The sequence below is a fragment of the Pezoporus wallicus genome, unplaced genomic scaffold (assembly GCF_028554395.1).
Source record: "Pezoporus wallicus isolate ANWC-B61680 ecotype Strahan unplaced genomic scaffold, APGP_CSIRO_Pwel_v1 contig_593, whole genome shotgun sequence".
NCBI classification, from domain to species: domain Eukaryota; kingdom Metazoa; phylum Chordata; class Aves; order Psittaciformes; family Psittacidae; genus Pezoporus; species Pezoporus wallicus.
The window spans coordinates 8,166,747-8,172,746 of record NW_026642342.1 but is presented as its reverse complement, the minus strand read 5'-3'; positions in this window follow the sequence as shown (position 1 = coordinate 8,172,746).

The following is a 6,000-nucleotide window of genomic DNA, read 5'->3' as shown; positions in this document are numbered from 1 at the left end:
TAAGTAGAATTCCAGCAAAGCTTTAACCTAGAAAACTGGTGCTTTTGGAGTTATAAAGAAACCGGAATGGTGTTTTATAATTAAAGCTGTTCAGTATTCTTAACTCTCAGAATCACTACTTGTATTAAGAAAGGAAGATTTGTATTTCTATGTGAATATTCTTTTTTCCCCAAGCTTAGTATTTGCAGCCTATTGGATTTTACTCTTTGGAATCCGATTTAAACAACTGCAGATTTATCACAGTGCTTGAAATGGCTGTGATTATTATAAACTGTCAAATATTAAACTTGAAAGTTGTTTTGATGAATTGGTTAGACTCCTGATTCCTCTGCTCTGAGAGTAATGGATCCTGGTGCTCGTGGCAAGCTGACTTTTAACAGTTGGCATGAATACAAGTGTTCATTAAGAACTGTGCATCAATTTTAAATCTCAACTGGAAAACAAAATTCATCTTACTTATTTTTTTGTCTGATATCAAAAAGATTTTAATCTTTTTTAGGTAGCTTTCCTTTCCAGTAGTTTCAAAGTGGGTTACCTTTTCTGAACATCTGAGGCAGGTTAGCATTAGTTACTGTGAAAGAGGAAAAATACCTCCATTTATATTTACTCTTCAATGTATCCAACTTACCTCTTCAGCAGTGGTCTCATAGCACAAAGCAAAATATGGAGAGTCTTAAGAAACTTCAATGCAGATAATGGTTTCTAATAACAACTACAGGAGTGATTATAATTATTGGAGTTTTAATGGGGGTCAGTGAGGTTAGAATGTAGAATACAAATTAAAAAGGGATATTCAGGAAAGTAAATTTTTGAGTCTGGGTGTTGTTAGGGAAGATGAGGAATCCTGCATTATCATTAACAGCCCAACTTTGGGAAAAGCTTAGACTAGATCTTCTCTAAGTGTCAAGACTGGGGAGTTGGAACTAGATGTTCTTTAAGGTCTCTTCCAATGCAAACCATTCTGTGATTCTAAGATGTGGTCCTTTTTCCTTTTTGTGAGCAAAACTCCCAATTGATTCCAGGCACCTTTGCCTACATAATCAAAACATACCTTTAGATTATGCTAGTCATGGGGTTGAGTGGGCTTCTGCTGTGATGTGGCATAAGAGATCTCTGTTGGTTGTTAGGAGTTTAGATATAAGCATTCTGGGAGAAAAGAAAGCTTTAAAATGAATAAGATATCCAAAACAGGCATGAAAAAGTACTGTCTACTTCTAAATACTAAACCTAGAAGTGTTCACACGAACAGTTTGTGACATTCATGTAATGCTCCCTAACAGACCCCCAGACTCCACTGATGCCTTCAGATAGTCTGGTGTCTGCATTGTGGCACTTCCCTCTCTGGGTCCAGGATAAATTTTGCTTCATGGAGGCACACTGCTCTTGACTTGCCGTAGGTGCAGTTGTAGCACAGAGGCTGCTGCATGCGGATGTGCTTATCCCTATGGCGTGCCAACATGAAAACATGTGGGATGGGAACTCTGATTTGTTTTCTCCTCTGTTGCTAGGTAAACAGGTAGGGATTGCATCTTGTGCTCCTCCTGAGTGTGAGAACTAATATTTTCAGAGGTTCTTAAGAACCTTTGCTGTGTCCTTGTGTCAAGGTCAGGTGTGCTATGGCCTGGGCTGGTAAATCCATTTAGGTTAAGAATGACATTTTTCTCTTTCAGTGCATAGTAATTCCCTCTCTTCCTGTCATGAATTCAGTTTATGCCTGGCTTTGTGAACTTGCTCATAATTTCTCAAGGTAAATATAAGCTTTGGCCCTGCCTAAAAATAAGGAAATAATACACTCTGTCCCAATGAAAAAGAGAAGTCATGAAGTAGTACTAACAGAGAATTATTACCTCTTCATAGCATCTAACATGTGAGCACCAACATATGCTTGGTGCTCACAAATTATGTAGGCAGAATATTATTTCTTTTCTAATCTTCAAGTGTAATGAAAGCTCAAAGATGCTCCCAAATTGACCATATTAACTAAAGTGTTATTTTGTTGTTTGCAAAGGCTGAGGAAGAGGATAAGAAACTAAATTTTCATCTTTGTCACCCAAGGAAATATATTCAGGTCTTCCTGTGTCAATTGCAGAAAACATTGCCTGAGGATGTAATATAAACAGCAAGGCAGAAAGTCCCTGCACTGTTGCCAAGACTGATGCAATAGTCCTTGCTCCTACTGCAGAGCACTCTCTTACACTTTGCAGCAATATTTTAAAGATATTTCCCCCTCACTTCTTTATGATTGATGTCCTTTTGAGTAAAAAAAATAAGGTCTGAAAATACAGGACTTAGTCTTAACTGCATTTATTTCATTTTAATTTGTTCTTCTGAGTGGAGTTACTGCCTTTGTTCCTTTTTTCTTTCTTCCCTACTGCTCCGATCATTTGAGCAGAACTCCCTTGTCTTTGCGGAGTCTCAAGATGGAATTCCTACATCATTTGGAGCAAAAAGTCTTCTTTTTGCAAGTCATGCAGACCAAGAGCCAACAGGTAATAGGCATTTAATACATCTGAATGAAAGTTGTCAGACTGTTATGCATCATGGCAGTAATAGTTTCATTATCCTCGGATACCATAGTACTTTTTTATTATTTTATTTTTAAGTGACCAAATGAAGCTTTCCATCTTTCTGCTGTGTTTCAACTATGTAAAGCCAAAAGACATCTTCAAGGTAGTTTCTGACTGCTTCTTAAAGAAAGGAAAGCTGCAAAATCCCCAGATTTGAAGAAAAGGTATTGCTGTGTCATGAAACAAAGTTCCCAAGGGCTCAGGGTGAATTAGTTGCATTACTGTTAAAACCTGCAAAGTCTTACAGACTTGAGTTCCTGGGCAGGATCACCTGTATACTGTGTATTTGCCAAGAATACAAATAAATGGGAAGAGCTACTATTATTCCTGCTTTTGAAGATAATTTCTAATGAGATTAGTTCAGAAATGGGAAATGGAAAGAAAGAAAGCATTTAAATGATTTCATCTATCTTGGTGTAGGATGTTCCTTTGCAGTTATCTTAGATTTGTAACACCTATATTTTATTTCAAGGAAAATTGACTTTGGGATTATCATATTAACCAAAATTAAAGCAGAGAGAATAAAAATGAGTGAATTTTCAGTGTGCGCTCATGACATCCCTGCAGCATAGAAGTCTGATATTGCCACGTGGACAAGATAATATGAAACTGAAATCTTGATATAGTTTTGCCAAAGTCCTGGATAAAGTGACTCTTGAGTTATCAACACTTCATCGCTTTCAAAAGAGCAGGTTTGAGAGCCCAAAATAGCACAGACTTTCAACTAGCTTTGCTAGGTAATCCTTATATTATTTGTATATTTTTATGCAGAGAATTTATGGCATAATACAAGGTAGTATGTTCCGTGTTTACCTATATTTTACCTCTCCTCAGGTTTTCATCTTTATGTCATTGTTTTAATTTGCTGGGTTTTATACCTGTGAGGCCTCTACATCTCTCTACATCTCTCCTGGGTACTCAGAGAGGTTCATTTATCTGAGGAGTGCTGTAGCTTTCACTTCCAGAGAGACCTGGAGAGGTGGTACTGTGTGAACCTCGTGAAGTTCGAGGCCCAAGTGTAAGATCCTGCACTTGGTTCAGGGCAATCCCAAGCACAATTGAAACAGGGGAAGTTCAGGTTAGATATAAGGAAGAAGTTCTTCCCTGTGAGGGTGCTGAGGAGCTGGCACAGGTTTCCCAGAGAAGCTGTGGCTGCCCCATCCCTGACAGTGTTCAGGGCCAGGCTGGATGGGGCTTGGAGCAACCTGCTCTAGTGGAAGGTGTCCCTGCCCATGGCAGGGGGTTGGAACTGGATGAGCTTTAAGGTCCCTTCCAACCCAAGCCAGTCTAGGATTCTGATCATTAAGCTGACTTCACTGCTACACTCAGCTGCCAGTAGGTTGTCTTTTTTTGACAGGTAGCTGGCCTCACATTAAATGTATTGACTATTGACAAACTTGTCAGTTTTCCTGGTCATCTGTTCCAATAAGTAATTAATTCTATTAAATATATATATAAATCTAACTTCTATTGTTATCTTTTGGTGGGTTTTTTATCTGCTTTTTTTTCCTGCTAAATTAAAATGCCTCATAATTTACTTATCTTTGTTCGGTTTAACTGGCTCCTGACTTAGTGCACATTAACAAAATTCATAGATTGAACTTCCTACTTGGAGTGTGCATAATTTATTTTTCAGGTCTCTAGATATTCTTGTAGCTTTTTAATAATCCCTCAGGAGTTTTTCCACACCTTGTCATGTCATGGACATGGGTACTGAAACAGTAGTGCACTAGAGGCTGTATCACAATTACATTCCACAAAGGTGGTATCTCTCCTTTAACTCCCCTTGCTTGACACGCACCTCTGTCTATCAAAGCATCCTGTCAAGGAGAGAATCATACAGGGAATTCTTACTCCTTTTGCTCAAATAGACACCATTTCTGTAAGATAGCCCTTTCTGCAAGAGATGGGCAGTGATAGTAGGTGGGATGGCTTCTAAGGAAGATGCATTCAGGCAAGTGTCTTCCCACTTGTGCAAAGGCAGTGGTATGGGGGGTGCTCTCTCCTCTCCTCATCTGCCTTTTGAGAGCAGTTTTTCAGTTTCATAATGATTTTGCTGTGTGAACTTAACCAGGGCACTGAACCCTGTTGTTAATTGAAAACACCTTCTTAAAAAAGGCACTGACACCTTTTCCTAAAGAGACTGATTGCGAGACTTAATTAAATATCTGACAAGATGCTTTAAAATCCTTCAGTAGAAGATGCCTCAGTATAATTACTAAACAGTATGGTTCAGTTTCTCCTGCATCCCCAGAGAATCTATGGAAGCAGGCAGGAAAGGCAAGAAATGGTCACATTTGTCTGTCTCTGAATGCATAGCTTATTTTACTTCAGAAAAAGAGCTGCAACAGGTTCCTCGCCGCAGTTGTATGAGGAGGTCCTGCTGCTATATGAAGTCTCTCCAGTGTGTCCGCCTTGTATCTTGACTAGCGTGGTCACTGATTCTTCAGATTGCTGATTCGTTGTTGGATTTAGTGAAGACAGTTTAGGTTTCCTCCTCTTTCAAACTCATTATTTGGTTTCTTTTAATTTGATATTTCTTATCTTTTTTTTTGGAATTGATATGACTTAGAATATAGCAATATTTTTAATATAAAATTGTTCAAATGAATGAGAAGTAATTGACTTGAATATAACTTTATTTTTTTTTTAAATGCATCCCAGTGTCATAATCCTTTTTTTTTTGGCAGCCTGTGTATTGACATAGCCACCCTTTTGCCTCTCAGTAATGGGTTACATTTAATTTACATCTCTATTTCATATATTAGTTTTCCCATTCTTTCTTACTTCTCTGTGAATTATCAATTTTATGTACCTTGAAACAATTATCGTGTTAAATGTACAGTAATTAGCTTTGTAAAAGATCCATATTCATTGGATTGCAGTATCTTTATGGGAATGTACTCTCTACAAGACAAGCAGTTGTATAAGGAACAACTGCTTGTGTTACCAGCAACAGACAAAAAGAAAATGGAACAAAGGTATTGGTTAGCTGTTAGTTGCAGATAAACACTTAGCAAACTTAGTAAGTCTTTCTTTAAGCTCAGAGAAACTGGCAGCTCACATGAAATACAGGGAAAAACCCCAAACCTTTTAAAATAGTATATGCCAGAAAAGAACAGCATATAACATAGTCTTTTGTTATACGAGAAGTAACCAGCAGAGATATCTCTAGGGCAAAATCAGAGATTATTATTTCTGAAATATATACATGGCTTGCACAGTGCAGTTGGCTTTGCATCTTCTCTGGTCTCCCTGTAGCTGCTGACCCCACTGTCTGTTGGGAATGGTCCCTGGCACAAGCTGTTTTTCGAATTATGCAATTGCAGTTTGAGAAACTATGAGTGGGTACAAGCCAGCAGAGGGGCTGGGGAACAAGCACAGTCCAGCAAATGGTTGACCAGCTGGCCTGGGCCTGAGCTCATTTCCTGAA